The following is a 15,437-nucleotide window of genomic DNA, read 5'->3' on the forward strand; positions in this document are numbered from 1 at the left end:
CTTCCACAATCCTCACCCATTAAACCACTGCTGTTAGATCTTGGTTGTAGACCTTTAGATGAGCTGGCACAGTTCCGTCTAGTGGCACTATGGCGTCGGCTTTGGACGACTCCAGAGCTTAGCCTTTTTGCCCATGAATTGGATGAGGTCAAATCACTGTGGGGTGCTCACAAAATCCCATGGCTCAGGGAAGTCAAACAAATATTGTACACAATGGGCCTGCCCGAGCTACGGACAAACCCTGGGTGCTCCAGTTTTCCTTCAAAACTAGAGTTTAAGGATCTTTTCTGGGCCTCGAAAAAATCTATACTGGTCACCCAATCCTCGGACAATAATTTAACGGGACTCTTTTTAACACACAAGGTAATTCCGTCCCTTGAACCCTACTGGGATCTGATTTGCAAAACCCTAGACCGTAAACTGTATCACCAGTTTCGTATAGGTACATTACCCATCAACTCCTTTACTACAAAGTGGGCGAAGAATGCAAGCAATAAATGTTTTTGGTGTCCCGACCAGGTAGAAAGCATTGGTCATTTGTTTTTTGCATGTCCAGCATATCGTTCCCCTCGAATTAAATGGCTGAAACCCTTATGTGCAATTTTGGATTGTGGGGGACATCGGGAAGCCCTGCAGAAATTACGTGATATTAGAACCGAAATGTCAGTGATTTGTGTAGCTAAATTTCTGGGTTGGGCGTGGTTGATCCGCACAAAGAAATTGAACATATTTTTAAATTAATTGTTATGATTACATGTGTTTGCTTGCCATACTCTTTTTAGTCAATTGGGGATATGTCTGTAGTAGTTTTTAATTGTATTAGTATTGTATGTCGTCTTTTATGAATTTTATTCGAAATAAAGACATAATGATGATGAAAAAATGACATTGTTCTACATTCTATCCATCAACTGTGTTTTTTGCCATTTTCACCCCGAGTGGGCTGGGTATGCTCAGACGTGAGTCCCAGGCTCTGCACACCTCTGGAGTCAAGCTATCCAGGCTGATGAAGGCTGAAAGCCAGAAACCGGTCCTTGGATGCTTGATTCCGGTCTGGGAAAGACATGGCTTGGTAGTTCGGACTGGACTGTTCCCATGAGGCACAGGGTCAGAGCTGATTTGCATATATCCAGTGTCTAACCCAGGGTTGTGTGGAGTGCAAATAAACGATGGATTTAGGCCCAAATCCTTGTACTGGGGTGAATGTATGACATTGTTCTACATTCTGTCCATCAACTGTGTTTTTTGCGATTCCATTTGGACCCCCCGCCTTACTAGAGTTGGGGGCTCTGAGTGCTTGTGTCACCTTGGAGAGAGGGGTTGGCCTAACAGCTAGGGCAGTCAACCTCAAATCTGAGGAACCAGGCTTGTGTCTCGGCAAGGACTCGCAACATCCTGTGATTCTGGGCAAATCACTTAATCTCCCTGAATGTGTCCTCATGTAAAGCAATTGGTGCTTGTGTAAAGCGCTCAGATACCCGATACTTTCATGTCAAGTTTGCGCTATATAAAACTCTGTGAAATAAGAAAACCTCTTCCTCAGTAATGTCAGCCTCTAGTAGTTGTTTTTCCTCTGTCAAAACTACCTAGAGGAGAATATCTACTAAGACTTCTAGGGCATCCTGGGCTGTTGCCTTCAAGCCTGAAGTATAGATCTTTGAGCAGTAGTCTGTGAAGGCCTCTGCAATCTCCTGCGGGTCTTGCAGAACCTCCCCCATTTCAAACATTATATGCGGCACCCAGCGGTTTGCGTGCTCCCTCTGGTCATGCCATGCCAATAATTATCCAGTCTTGTCTCCCACTTCTTAGACGCGGTGCTGCGTTGCTGTGATTTTGTTTCTAGACTCCTCTATTACCCAGTTTGAGTAATCTTGCTGTTTTATTGTCAGTCTGTGTTGTAAACTATCCTCTCCCCCATTCACTATTTGGCATTCAAGGTCTAGGGTCTCTTGTTTGATTTCTACCACTTTCGCTCTCCTCTCTCCTCTGTGTCCCCCAATCAATGATAAGGCCTGCCCCTAAACCACTGTCTTTAATTCTTCCCAAAGTACCAGGGCTGAGTCAACCGAGTGTAGATTCTCTTGGAAGTAGTATTTGGTGGTAATCCCTTTTCTAATTGCAGGTATTTTCAGATACCATAGGTTAACTGGAATTGCGCCCCCATCGCGTGTGGTGCCCACTCTACATTTCATCCAAATAGGTGAGTGATCTGAAATTTCCCATGCCATGTGTGCTACGTCAGTAAAGTGTGTGAGATGCAATGCTGTGGTGATCAAATAGTCGATACGAGACCAGCTCCCATGAGTCCTCGAGTACAAGGTATATTCCTGCTTGTTCGGGTTCAATGTTCTCCAAACATCAAGGAGGCCCAGGGCCTCTATGAATTTCGCCAGCCGTGTTGGTCTGGATGTTGGGGCCTTTGTGGGCCAATGGTCCACGCCTTCACATCCCGTCATATTAAAATCCCCCCATGAAGAGTCTACCTGTGGGAAGCATCAACATCAAGGCCCCCAGATCTTCCAATGTTGAGTCATTCAGTGTTGGGGGACATATACTGAGAGCATATTAATCACCCCCCACCCATGATTCGAATAACCCTGCATATCTCTCTAGCCTGTCAGTCCAGATCTTGTCAATTGTCAAAGGGAGGTTCTTGTTCAAAAGGATTCCTGTACCCCTGGATCCCGATGTATATCCTATATGTACCTTCGTTTCATATCCCCCACGATTGAGTGCACGACAGTTGTTCCCCTTTAGATGAGTCTCTTTCAATATCACCACTTACGGGCAGGGCCTCTTAATGTATTGCCAGACTATCCCATATTTTATCTGGTTGCCCAAACCGTTCACTTTGAATGTTATCACCTTCAATTCCACTGGTGCTTTCCCTGACATCTCTTTGTTTGTAGTATTATTATGTTAGAGCTGCGTTGTTTCCCTATTGGGATCCTGCCCTCACTGATCTCCCTGAATATGTGTGTTCCTGGTGCTGCCTTTAAATGTTCCACTTCTGTGTGTTCTGCTTGCCCTACCCACTGTATGAAAGACAATAGCCAACATGCTATAACATTTGAAATATTTCCCCCTTCCTCCCTTTCCTTTGGTCCCCCCAGCATCCCTGCGCAACGGAACCCCAAATGCCTCCCACTCCAACTCAGCAGAGAGCCTGTCGACCCCCCCTTCAACTAACATCAGGAACGCAGATTTTCCCATGACCTTCCCCTCCACCTCCCCCATTTATTGTCCAAATATTCCACCTGGACTAATGCAAATGTCCTGCAACCAGAGTGGTTAGTCTTCTCCCGAGCTCCTGAGCTCGTGTTTAGTTCTGTCCCATTGCACTGACTATCAAAAGTCCCCAGGGCTCGGTATCTACTTTATCTTTGGTTCAGTTCGATCTTGAGGTTGTTCACCCTTCCACAACATACAATTGTCTATATGTCTCGTCTCATTCCTTTCCCGATCTTTCTTATGCTTGTGGGTCCTCCTCGTGTCGTTCTTCTGTACCCACCGCTGTTCTCCTCTGGCTTCCTCGCTGCAACTTTGCATCGGATCCTCATGCTATTCTCCAGCCCACCAACAATTCCCAAACTGCCTCTGGGGTATCGAAAAATGAAGCCCTTCCCTCCACCTCGATTCTCAGCCTCACCAGGAAGAGCATGGAATATTTTATTCTTTTTTCTCTGAGTGTCTTTTTTGCTGCCATAAAGTTTTGCCTGAGCGCTTGAGTTTTGAGAGTTGAGTCTGGGAAGAAGCTAGTCTGAGTGTTATCTAGTGACACTGGTGGGGCTATGCAAGCCTACTGGAGGATAACATCCCGGTCTCTATAATTAAAGAGAAGTGCCATAATTGGATCGGCATTGTGTCCCAGGTCTGGTACGCCCACCAGGCACTCGGTGGGCCCGCTCCACGGAGAAGAATTTTGAGAGGCCTCTTGGTTGGAGCCGTTCTGTTATCAAGTCCTCTACAAACAGACCCAGTTCCTGCCCTTCTGCTTGTTCCAGTATCCCAAGAATACGGACATTGTTGCGCCTTGACCTTCCTTCCTGGTATTCAATTTGGGCTTCCAAGGCTGTTTGGAGCACCTGCATTTGTTTCCCTCGCCACCATGTTGTGTAGATCTGCACGGATCAACGACACTTTAGTCGAGAATGTATCCAGACTGGTCCCCAATGCAGTTTGTACTCCTTGTATGGCGGCCATCAGGTCATTTAGGGAGCATGAGGATCCTCCTGGTAGCTCTTCTGGAAGTTGATCGTTCCTGCGGGGGCCACTGGGCTTTCGCGCCTTTCTGGAGTGCAAATTTATCAAGTTTTGTTTGGTGTGAGGCCTTCATGTTTCTTCTCCCAGTCATAGTTTTGGATAACCACTTTTGGGTGGACTGCTTCGTTACTGCAACTGATAAGGGAACCGCTGCCGCCAGCCAGGGGTCTCCAGTTCTCCGTACGGCCTGTCAGTTTTTCTATGTCATTTTCAACCCAGTCCTCCACCCTCAATGTGGCTCCAATACGGTTCTGTCTGTCCCCCTTTACTGACTTCCCGGTCTCTAGTGCTTTGTAGTACTTTACTGGGTATTTACTTTATGCCACAGACTGCCGCTTTGCTCCCACACCCTCACTCCTGCATTATATGGTGCTCGGGTTGCTTTCAGTCTCTACCGTTAGGTGAGCCTGTCAACGGGACACCGTCCAACCGGGTTACCTCAAGGGGTGGGCATACGCTTTGGTGCCTCTGCGCCAGCTCTGAGTTTGTGTATCTTTCTGGCAGGTGCCTGCAGCTTTATGGCTCCTATCTTGCCATTTTTACTTATGCACCACACCTTGGTGATTTCTCTTTTCTTCCCCTGCATTGGAATGGCGCCTTTTCTTCTCTTGCCCTCCGGTGGCCTACCGGGACACCACCAGCGCCGCAGCGGCTCACTGACACTCCCGGATTACTCTCACGTCATCACTTGGCACCTGACTTTGGGTGCTGCTGCTGGTCCCCTCAGATCTCATTCCAACTCGAGACCGGGGCTTCACTCGGCCGTGTAGGCCATGTTTTCGTTGTTCTGCCCGGCTCATTTAATTAAATAACTTTGCTCGTCCCTTTTGCTGGCTGCAGGCTACACTTTTGTTTCCGGCCATTCTTTGCAGGCTTCGGTCGGATTAATGTCGGATTTCTGGGAGAACTAGGAGGTTGATAGCTAGAGCCGCATCACGGAGCGTCCATCGTCCTTCCCAGGGAAGCCACGCCCCCCCCAGAAGAATGTGGCAGGTGGCCTGACCACGGCTTTGGCGGTTCAGCGGTAGGTCGGACCCTGCACTGCATTGCAAAAGTCATAATCAGGTCCATATTTTTTATCAACCACTCCTTTTCTGAACTGTTCCAGGAGTGTAGGGCACTTCTCCTGTGCCCTGCAAAAATCTTCCCAGGTAGTTCTTCAGCAGCTAGCAAACCCTGCAGCTATGGAAGTGACCCAGACTTCACCACCTGTACTGTTCCAGCACGCTCATGCTCCCCTCCACCTGGAGAAGAATTAGGGTGGGCAGAGCTTGCAGTGTTTTACTTTACAGAATTCTGTGAGGTTACCTAAAAACTCCACAAGATTCGGCAAAGTCATCAAGGTTACTCGCTTCCTCATCCTGGCTCAAAACGGTGAGTTAGTATCCAGGCGAGCGAGTAACCTTGATGACTGTTTGACTACAGGTGCTCCCATTCTACAGGTTCATGGAGCACTAGATGGGCTAATTAAAAACACAATACAAGAGAATTAGCTATTAGAGTACAGTTTAAAGTGCATGTTGATTAGAGTATGCACCACATAGTGATTATCTTGTAAAGAATCCACTTTTTATCATTAGTATTTTGAGTGTAGAAGGGATCTGTCTAGGTCCTGATGAGAAGCCAGGGGAGGGCTTCAAAACATGTCGACAAAGGAAGTACTGCACATTAAAGCATAGTACCCCACTTATTCCCCATTTTTAACGATACCAGCTTTTAGGAAGATTAAAGTGTTTTGTTCTGCCTAGCCAGGTATCTTTTAATTAATTCATCACTTCACATAGTCACTCCTGACCCTTCCACTCATACTCCTACTCACACATAGTATTGTCTCAATCAGTGCTCCTGCGTAGTCGTAGGTTGCAGCACGCCCCATCCCGCAGTGGGGCAGGAAGATTCTGATGATGAAGCATGCCATCAAGGGTCCTTTTGGTGGGTGAGGGGTAATTTAACAAAGCTGTGTGCTTTCCCAGATCTTAGGAGCCACACCCTTTTTTTGGGGGGGGGGGTACTCAGTCTTGTCATGGGCTCTCTCGGGTCACTGTGGCGGCCTTCTTCCTTCATCAATGGCCTCGAACAAACCACGCTCCTTGCCCAGTCCTGGTGCCCACTTCTTCCAGCATATGGGGTAATTGTCTCTTCTTCCTACGTAGCATATGGGGTCACTGACTTGGTACTGTACATGGGCCATTACCTAATGGGTACGGTAGTAATCTCCACTGTGACCTCACCTGGCATACAGGGTAGCTGACTTGATACCTGCACATCGGTGCAGCAGCGATCATGGCTCACTTCACTGAACACTGAGGTAGCACTCCCCCAAAAGCTGGGAAGTGTCCCCCGGGCTCCAGAATAGTCCTTATATAAAGGTTTCACCAATGTTTTTCAAAAAGTAAATGCCAAATGTTTGCTTTGAAAATATGTTCGTTTTTTAATCCATCTTGTTGTATTCACAAGGATATATTCAACTTTTGCATAGTCATTCCTTCAAATTCAAATGATGCACTCTAACAATCCCAATGCATTTCGGCATATATTGAATGCCTTCTGGGGATATATGTTCTGTCAACAAAGGAAAAAACATAATAGGTATACAAGGTAATGTACTAGGGTGTTTAACCAACGTATCATCACGTGGATACTGACTACAAAAGAGCCTCTATGGGGTGGAGGTGCTCATTAACTATTCCAAAATTGAGGTTGTGAAAGGATTTATGCAGAATAGTGAATAAATATATGCCGTGTGGACGCCAAACAAAAAGCCCACTGGTTAGTGCTAAAACTCGTGGTTGCCAGTAGAGCGTGAACCTTTGAAAAAAATGTGCCCGAATTGTGTGCTCCAGCCCGTGGTTGTAAATAAACAACGGTGGGTTTGGAGACTGCCGAATCTAAGCTAATGAAAATTAGTGTTCAAAGGTGATAATAAGAGTTTTCACTTCACTGCACCCCACTCTCCTTGTCTGGCAAACAGGGATAACCCTATTGATGCAGCAGCCATATCCCCACATCTTGCTTTGGAGATCTAATTACATGGATCCCCCTACTGGACCTTACTGCTTTCAGCTCTCTCATGTCCCTCACAGAGCACACTGGTCTTGGCATGCAGGCAGGCACTGATGCTCCAAGGGTAGGTGGTCTTGGATTCTCTGGATGATGTCCCTTCACCCAGCTGGGAGATTAGCAGTCCTTGGCCCTTAGTCCTGGTCAACAAGCAGAAGTCCAGCAGAGCTTCTCCTACTTGCTCAGCCCGACTGTGATTCCGTCCATCAACTTGTGTGTTTTGCAGTTCGCTCTATGTGGGAAGGGTATGCCCAGACGTGGGTCCCGTGCTCACTGCTCCACTGGAGTCAAGCTATCCTGGCTGATGACGGCTGATAGCCAGAAACCGGTCCTAGGATGCCTGATTCCGGTCCAGGGAAGACATGGCTTAGCAGTTCGGGCTGGACTGTTCCCATGAGGCACAGAGTCAAGACTGATTTGCATATGGCCATGTCTGAACTGGGGTGGCGTGGTGAGCAAAAAAACAATGGATTAAACCCAGATCTGTGACTGGGGGTGAATGTTCCGTCCATCACCTTGTGTGTTTTGCTAACTTCTGGTGAAGGCATTAGCTTTTCACCACAATGATGGTAGCACCTTGGATGCTCCTCCTGGTCCAAAAAGACCACAATCCAGGAGACAGGCCTATTTCATGGCACACATGAATGATTTATGTTCACTCATGGAAACAAGAATCAGCATTCGGGATCTAGATATTATTACAGTTGGGACACTTGGGGCAGGGGTGCACGTCCATCACCATACAATGGACTTTTGCATCCCAACATAAGTTAAGTCTGGGACAGGGGCAATTGCTTTTATTTGCAAGGGAGGGAAGAATTAAAGCAATAGTGTTTAATTTCTATGACCGCAATGTTGATTTTCAATAATCACTAAATGATATAGCTTTGGACGTTGTTAGAATATGCCTGAGAGTGCTGCTAAGTCCTGTTTTATAGATTTTTAGTACTTTGCTCTTAGGGCTCCATCAACTTTCTATCCACAATAGACATCATTTTGTGTCCTTTTTTTCCAACACCCTGGGGATTCTAAAACTGCCAAGGGTTTGTGGATTTCCCTTGAGGAGACCGAGAAATGTGCCAGAATATAGCTAAATTGTGAGGTTTGGGGAAAAATAGGAAAATAGTCATCTGCAAAAAAGTGTCTGGTTTTTTTCCCTAAAAGAAGGCATCAACAAAAGGTTTGCTGTGCTAAAGTCACCATCTCCCCAGCTTTCAGGAACGTGCAGAGCTGAATAAAAAAATCGATGTTTTTACCACAGGTTTGGGATTTTTTAAAGGGGTAGCCCTGTTTCCAATGTTTTGCATTTTCAACTTACTTCCAGTTTTTGGTGGAAACCAGTGTTAAACCAATGGGTGATCCAATAAAGCTATGGATTTCTGGAATGTAGATACAATTCTGAAATCAGCAAGAGGTCATATGTGTATATCCCTCAAGATATTTCCAGAGACATTACCTGTTGAAATAAAGAAATATTAAAGATGAGGAGGAAATGTGTGGCAAAGCCTTCATCTTTAACTTTTTGTCAGTAAGGCTGATTTACAAAAGTAATATACCATTATGTCCGCTAGATGCTTCTGATTGTGGAGATTTATATGAGTTGTAGGTTTTCTAATATGCCAAAGTATCTAGAACTAACAACTAAGATACACCTTACAATTGTTTTTCATTGTCTACTGAGTATAGACCATCTGGAAGACACAATTGCACCACAATGCAATTGGTAATAACTAGTGTTCTCCTATTCTACATATGGCCACATATCTTCCAATGAAAATTGTACCTTAATTGTGTGAGAATAAATGGCTCTAACTGCAACAGGGACACATCATATTTTTCAACTGGAAACGTACCCATTTTTGCAATGTGGATAGCTGGGATTCTGGATCCTAGCTCAGTCGGCACATCGGGAAACCTATCAAACCTGTACATTTGTGACAACTAGACACCTAAGGAAATCCAGGTTGCGGTGACCTGCATGGCTTCCAGCAGGGTTTCTTACCCAGAAGCCTTTGCAAACCTCAAACTTTTACTAGAAAAACACATTCTTCTCACAACGTTTGGAATTTGTATTTTCACCGATAACAATGGAATATCACATTTGTGGGTAGACCTAGTGCCCACAATAGGAATTGGCCCATAACTCAACATGGACACAAAACAGGATTACAGTGAAAACTGACCATTGTTTTGCCATGTGAATGACTGTGGATTTGGAGCCCTGGGTTAGCCAGCATCTAGGGAAACCTAGAAAACCTGTACATCTTTGAAAACTAGACTCCAAGGGCATCCTAACCCTCTTGATAAAAATCTTACCTCATTTGTGTGAATAGGCCTAGTGTCCACGACAGGATAGGGCCCAAAATGCAACGTGGACACATCGCACTTTTTCCTGAAAACTGACACTTTTTTGCAATGTGGGCGCTCTGGCTTTGGATTTTGGACCACAGCTCAGCCGGCACCTACAGAAACATGTACATTTTTCAAAATTAGACACTGAGTGGAATCCAGAGTGGTGTGTAGTTTTCACCAGTTTGTCTTAGCCAGAAGCCTTTGCAAACCTCCAACATTGTCTAAAACACACAATTTCCTCACATTTTCGTGAGGAATCTTCTGGAATTTGCATGGAGACACATATTTCCTGATACTCAGTATTTCTCCAGGTCTCCTGATAAAATGTTACCTCACTTGAGTGGGAAGGTCTAGTATCCATGACAGGAAAGGGCCCAAAATGCAACATAGATTAATCGCATGTTTAACTAAAAACTGATTTTTTTTTTAAACATAGGTAGTTGTGGATTTTGGGTCCTGGCTCAGACGATAACAAGGGAAACCTAGCAAACCTGTTAATTTTTTAAAACTAGACATCCAGGGGAATCTAGGGTGGGGTGATTAGCATGGTTCTCCCCAGGTTTCCTAACCCAGAAGCCTTAGCAAACCTCAAACCTTCACTAGAAACACATTTGCCTCACATTTCTGGGAGGGAAACTTCTGGAATCTGCAGGGAGCCAGAAACTTCCTTCTAAACAACATTTGCCCAAGCCTCCTAATAAAATTTTAACTCAATTGTGTGAACCACCCGCATCTCCACTGAAAACGTATCCTTTTTTACATTGTAGGGGATGTGGAATTTGGCCCTAACTCAGCTGGCACCGGAGAAACCAAACAAACCTGTACATTTTTTTAAATTGTACACTGAGGGAAATTTAGGGTCATGTGACTTGCATGGCTTTCACCAGTTTTTCTGACCCAGAAGCCTTTGCAAACCTCAAACCTTAACTAAAACACACATTTTTGTGCAGGAATCTGCGGGGATCCACCAATTTCATACCATTCAGAGTTCCTCATGTCTTCCAACAACACTGGTACCTCACTTACATGGGAGGGGCAAGAGATCACCACACAAAAGGTCCAAACTAAGGTCAAAGGGAGTTTCACTCTGGGACTTCCATTGACCCTTGTTTGATCCTTTACTGTCTCAGGCACCAGTGTATTCCGGACATTAACTTAACAGAAATGCAGTGAAAATGTGTGATGATTTCCTGCAGAGTTTGAGGTTTGCAGAGCATTGTGACTAAGACATCATCATGGAATCCATGCCAGGCATAACACCCTTGACTCTCCTTGATGTCTAGTTTTCTGAAATGTCTGGGGCTGGTAGTTTTCACTAGGTGGCGGCCTGTCCAAGCCCAAAAATTGCAGATATTCAGCATGGCAAGTGGGACAATATTGGGATTTAGGTCCACTCTCCTTGCTCGTATGTAAAAACAACACCCAAAAGAATCAAATGTCCACTCGCTTGCCAGTAGGATAGGATGTTTAGTCTACAGGGGATCAGAGAGACTTTTGAGTGGTGACTGTTGTGGCAGACACACCCTTTATTTTTTTATTTATTTTTAAATAGTCCAGGCATCCAGTGTGCTTTCTGGCCCAGGAGAACATTGGAATTAAACTCCCTCTCTGCCTTCCGGGGAGGCCAAAATACTGGTTTGTATCTGTGTGGTGGGAGTATGGTCTAATGTCAAAGTGCAACAACTGCACCCTTTTCTTTTGTCCCAAATACAAAATTCCTGGTGTTCACTGGCCTTAATACCCACAGGTCGCAGATTTGGAGCTATCTCCCCAATTGGGACAAGCCTCCTATCTGCTTCCAGGATTGGCAGAATTACACTATTACCGCTATTGGGGCAGAGATATGGCTCGATGCCAGGGTAGGCCACCCTATTCTTTTGTTAGTTTTTGCACTGTTTTAAAGTCCTTGCAGCCTGATTCATCATTCTACCGTTTTGCGAGCCCCTAATAGCGATTCATAACGAATCGCTATTAAGGACTTGCAAAACGGGATTCATGTAGGAATTGCAATAAATATTGCGATTCCTACATGTTCCTTATTTGCGATTAGCTAATTGCTAATCGCTAATAAGGAATAACTCCCCATGCATTCCTATGGGCCTACAGGCCCATAGGATTGCATGGGGAGTTATTCTTTATTTGCGAGTAGCAATTAGCTAATCGCAAATAAGGATGCGATTTCAAGGATGCAGGGGTGTCCAAAGGACACCCTGTAGCACCCCTGAAATGTAATCTACATTGGTGTTGCGCACACACATGTCCAAAGGACATGTGTGTGTGTAACATGCAACTTAGAAAAATGCATTTAAATGCATTTTTCTAAGTTTTTGCTATTTACCGAGAGGTCTGACCTCTCGGTAAATAGCGGCCCAAAATTGCAATTTCACAATTTTAAAATGCTTCATGAATTGCATTTAAGGAATCTCAAATAGAGATTCCTTAAATTCAATTCTTCGAAAATGTGCGAATTCTTAAATAGCGAATTTTGCATTTGGGATGATGAATCCCAAATGCAAAAATTGCACTCGCAAAAGGCAAGATTCTGAGAATCTTGCCCTTTGCGAGTGCAATTTAGCTTGATGAATCAGGCGGTTGGTGTCTAGTGGGCTTCCGGCCACCGAGATCATCTGCGGCGTGCCCCAAGACTCATCGCTCAGCCCAACCCTCTTCAATATCTACATGAGCCCCCTCGCCACCATCGCACACAAACACAACCCCAACATCATCTCATACGTCGATGACACCCAGCTGATCCTCTCCCTCACCAAAGACCCAGCCACCGCCAAACTCAACCTCCAGGAAGGAATGAAAAACGTCGCTGAATGGATGAAACTCAGCCGTCTGAAACTGAACTCAGACAAGACAGAGGTCCTCATCCTCGGACCATCCCCATCCACCTGGGATGACTCCTGGTGGCCCACAGAACTGGGCACTGCACCGACACCCACTGACCACGCACGCAACCTGGGATTCATCCTGGATTCCTCTCTCACGATGACCAAGCAAGTCAACGCCATCTCATCTTCATGCTTCAACACCCTACGCATGCTCCGTAAGATCTTCCGTTGGATCCCTACCGGAACTAGAAAGACGGTGACCCAGGCCCTCGTCACCAGCCGACTAGACTACGGAAATGCCCAATACGCAGGAACCACAATCAAACTCCAAAAAAGACTCCAACGCTTACAGAACGCATCCATATGACTCATCCTCGACATCCCCCAGCCACAGTCATATCTCAGCCCACCTGAAAGACCTGCACTGGCTCCCCGTCAGCAAAAGGATCACGTTGAGGCTCCTCACCCACGCACACAAAGCGCTCCACAACATAGGCCCCGAATACCTCAACAACCGCCTCACGTTCTACACTCCAACATGCAAACTCTGCTCCGCCAGCCTCGCCCTCGCCATCCGCAGAACCACCGCCGGAGGAAGATCATTCTCCTACCTGGCGGCCAAGGCGTGGAACTCCCTCCCCGCCCACCTACGTCTGACCTAGGACCACCTCACATTCAGGATACACCTCAAGACCTGGCTTTTCGAGCAGTAGCGGCATTCCCCCCCCCCCCCCGTGCCTTGTGACCCTCACGGGTGAGTAGCGCACTCTACAAGTGTATTGATTGATTGATTGATTGCTCCCTCAGGGGCAAATTGTGGGTAAAGCCCCTGACTGCACCTGGGGGTAACAAATTTGGTTTGTTCCTTTTGGGTAGGATTATGGACAATGACAGAGTGCAATGCCCGCACACCATTCTTTTGCCCCAATGTGAAATTCATGGTGTCTATTGGGCTTTCTACCCCTCTTTCCCCGGGCAGACTTTGGGCAATCTCCCCAATTGGAATAAGTCTCTTATCTGCCTCTAGGGAGGTAGAAATACATTATTACCTCTATTAGGTCAGCTCCATCCTTTTGTTTGTATTGGCACCATTTTTAAATCATTGGTGTCTAGTGGGCAGATTGGGGGTGAGTACACTTATCCATCCAGCAGGGTTGTTGGGAAAGTCTATGGAGCCCTGTGGTGGGGTGACCATGGATCATGCTCAGGGTGGCAGCTGATGGTGTCTGGGGAAATTTGTATCCCCCCCCCCCCGGGCAGATTGGTGGCAAATTCCCCAACCAGACCCTGAGTTGGGGGGAAAAATCTATGGGGGTAAAGACCCCCATCTGTCCCCTAGAGAACGTGGTGACTGCCTGCATCATTTTGGCAGTGGGGGCACAGTCGTGCCCATGGTGGACAGGCCCATCCCTGTATTTTATTTTAGTTTACCTGGTGTCTATTGGCCTTTCTGCCAACCCCCCCCCCCCAGTGGCAGATTTGGAGTAATCGCCCCATTCTACCTCCGGTAGGGACGGAAAGATTGATATTTTTAGGGGTGGTGAGGCAGCACAAGCCCTTTCCTAATGAAGCACTCCCTTTTGTCCGTGGTGCCTAATGGGTGGATCCCTGCCTGGGAGATCGATCTTCTGTGGTGATGCCCAAGCACGGATCCATTGTGCCAGGGATGCCATTGGAAAGCAGACAGCCTTACCTTTCCAACGTTACTGCTCCCAAAGTAATCAGTGCTCAGGCGGCTGATATAGTTCCCCTGAGCACTGATGCAGTGAAAATAAAACAAGCCCATCAGCTAATTTTACTTTTAATTTACTGAAATAACGTCAGAGTGCCCTGTTCACTGATCATCATTGCAGTAAGAACAAAAAGATTTGGGCTGCTCAGAACCTCTTCCCGAGCAGTCTGAGCTAAAAATAAAACAAAGGAATACTTTGGTGCAAAGCCCTCCCCTGCGTCAGCCAATGGTCAACAGACGCACTGGGAAGTGAGTGCGGGTATCGGCCATTGGCCAACACCTGCACTTAAGATGTTAAAAGCCTCATCCTAATGTCTGTTGTCTCTGTGCCTCCTCTTATCGTCATCCATCTTTCCTATCCATTATCTTGCTGGGCCCTCCCACCCTGGCTTCCCTTGCCCTCACTAACCATCTGATACGTCAAAATAAAAACAATACCAAAGCCCAAAAGCTCTCACATAAAATAGAGCTATTTAGATTCGTCATTGGTTTTCCAGGAAAGTTGAATTATGGCTGAAAGTTAACAAAAAATGCTATGACGCAGCCAACGCTTACCTTGTCAGAGTGCTTTTTTTCTTTACTTGAAGCCATGTTGCACAATACCCAGCTCTGCTCTGCAACTTGTCTAAAAAACATTGACAAAGCCAACAGATCTCGCATGGACGAAACCTATTGGTTTAGCAAAGCCTGTTTTTGCTAAGATGCTAGAGTACATCTCCAAAAGCCCTAATAACATTTATTTACAACACTTTCCAAATGTTCGGCTCACTAGGACGACCCTAACAAATAGCGTCTCATCGGGTTTGCCATGAAAGGTTTCAATTGGAAAATAATGCATGCTTTACTCCCTTAAACAAAAGGCATTCTAATATCTTATTGTAGCAGCAAAAAGAAACAAGCATTTGCAATGCAATAGGTATCGCAAATGGTTTTTTTTGTGTTTTTTTTTGCAGAGTTTTATATAGCGCGAACGAGACCCGAACCGAATCGGGTATCAGAGCACTTTACATAGCACCAGTTACGTTACATGGGGACACAGATTCATTTTAGGCATGGGGAGATTAAGTGATTTGCCCAAAATCACAGGAGGTTTTGGCGTCATTACCGAGACTCGAACCTATTTGCTATTGGCATAGTAAATGACAATGCCTTTTATTTATGTTTTGGTTTTTAAAACATAAATAAAAGGCAGT

This window comes from Lissotriton helveticus, chromosome 1_1 (assembly GCF_964261635.1).
Source record: "Lissotriton helveticus chromosome 1_1, aLisHel1.1, whole genome shotgun sequence".
Taxonomy (NCBI): domain Eukaryota; kingdom Metazoa; phylum Chordata; class Amphibia; order Caudata; family Salamandridae; genus Lissotriton; species Lissotriton helveticus.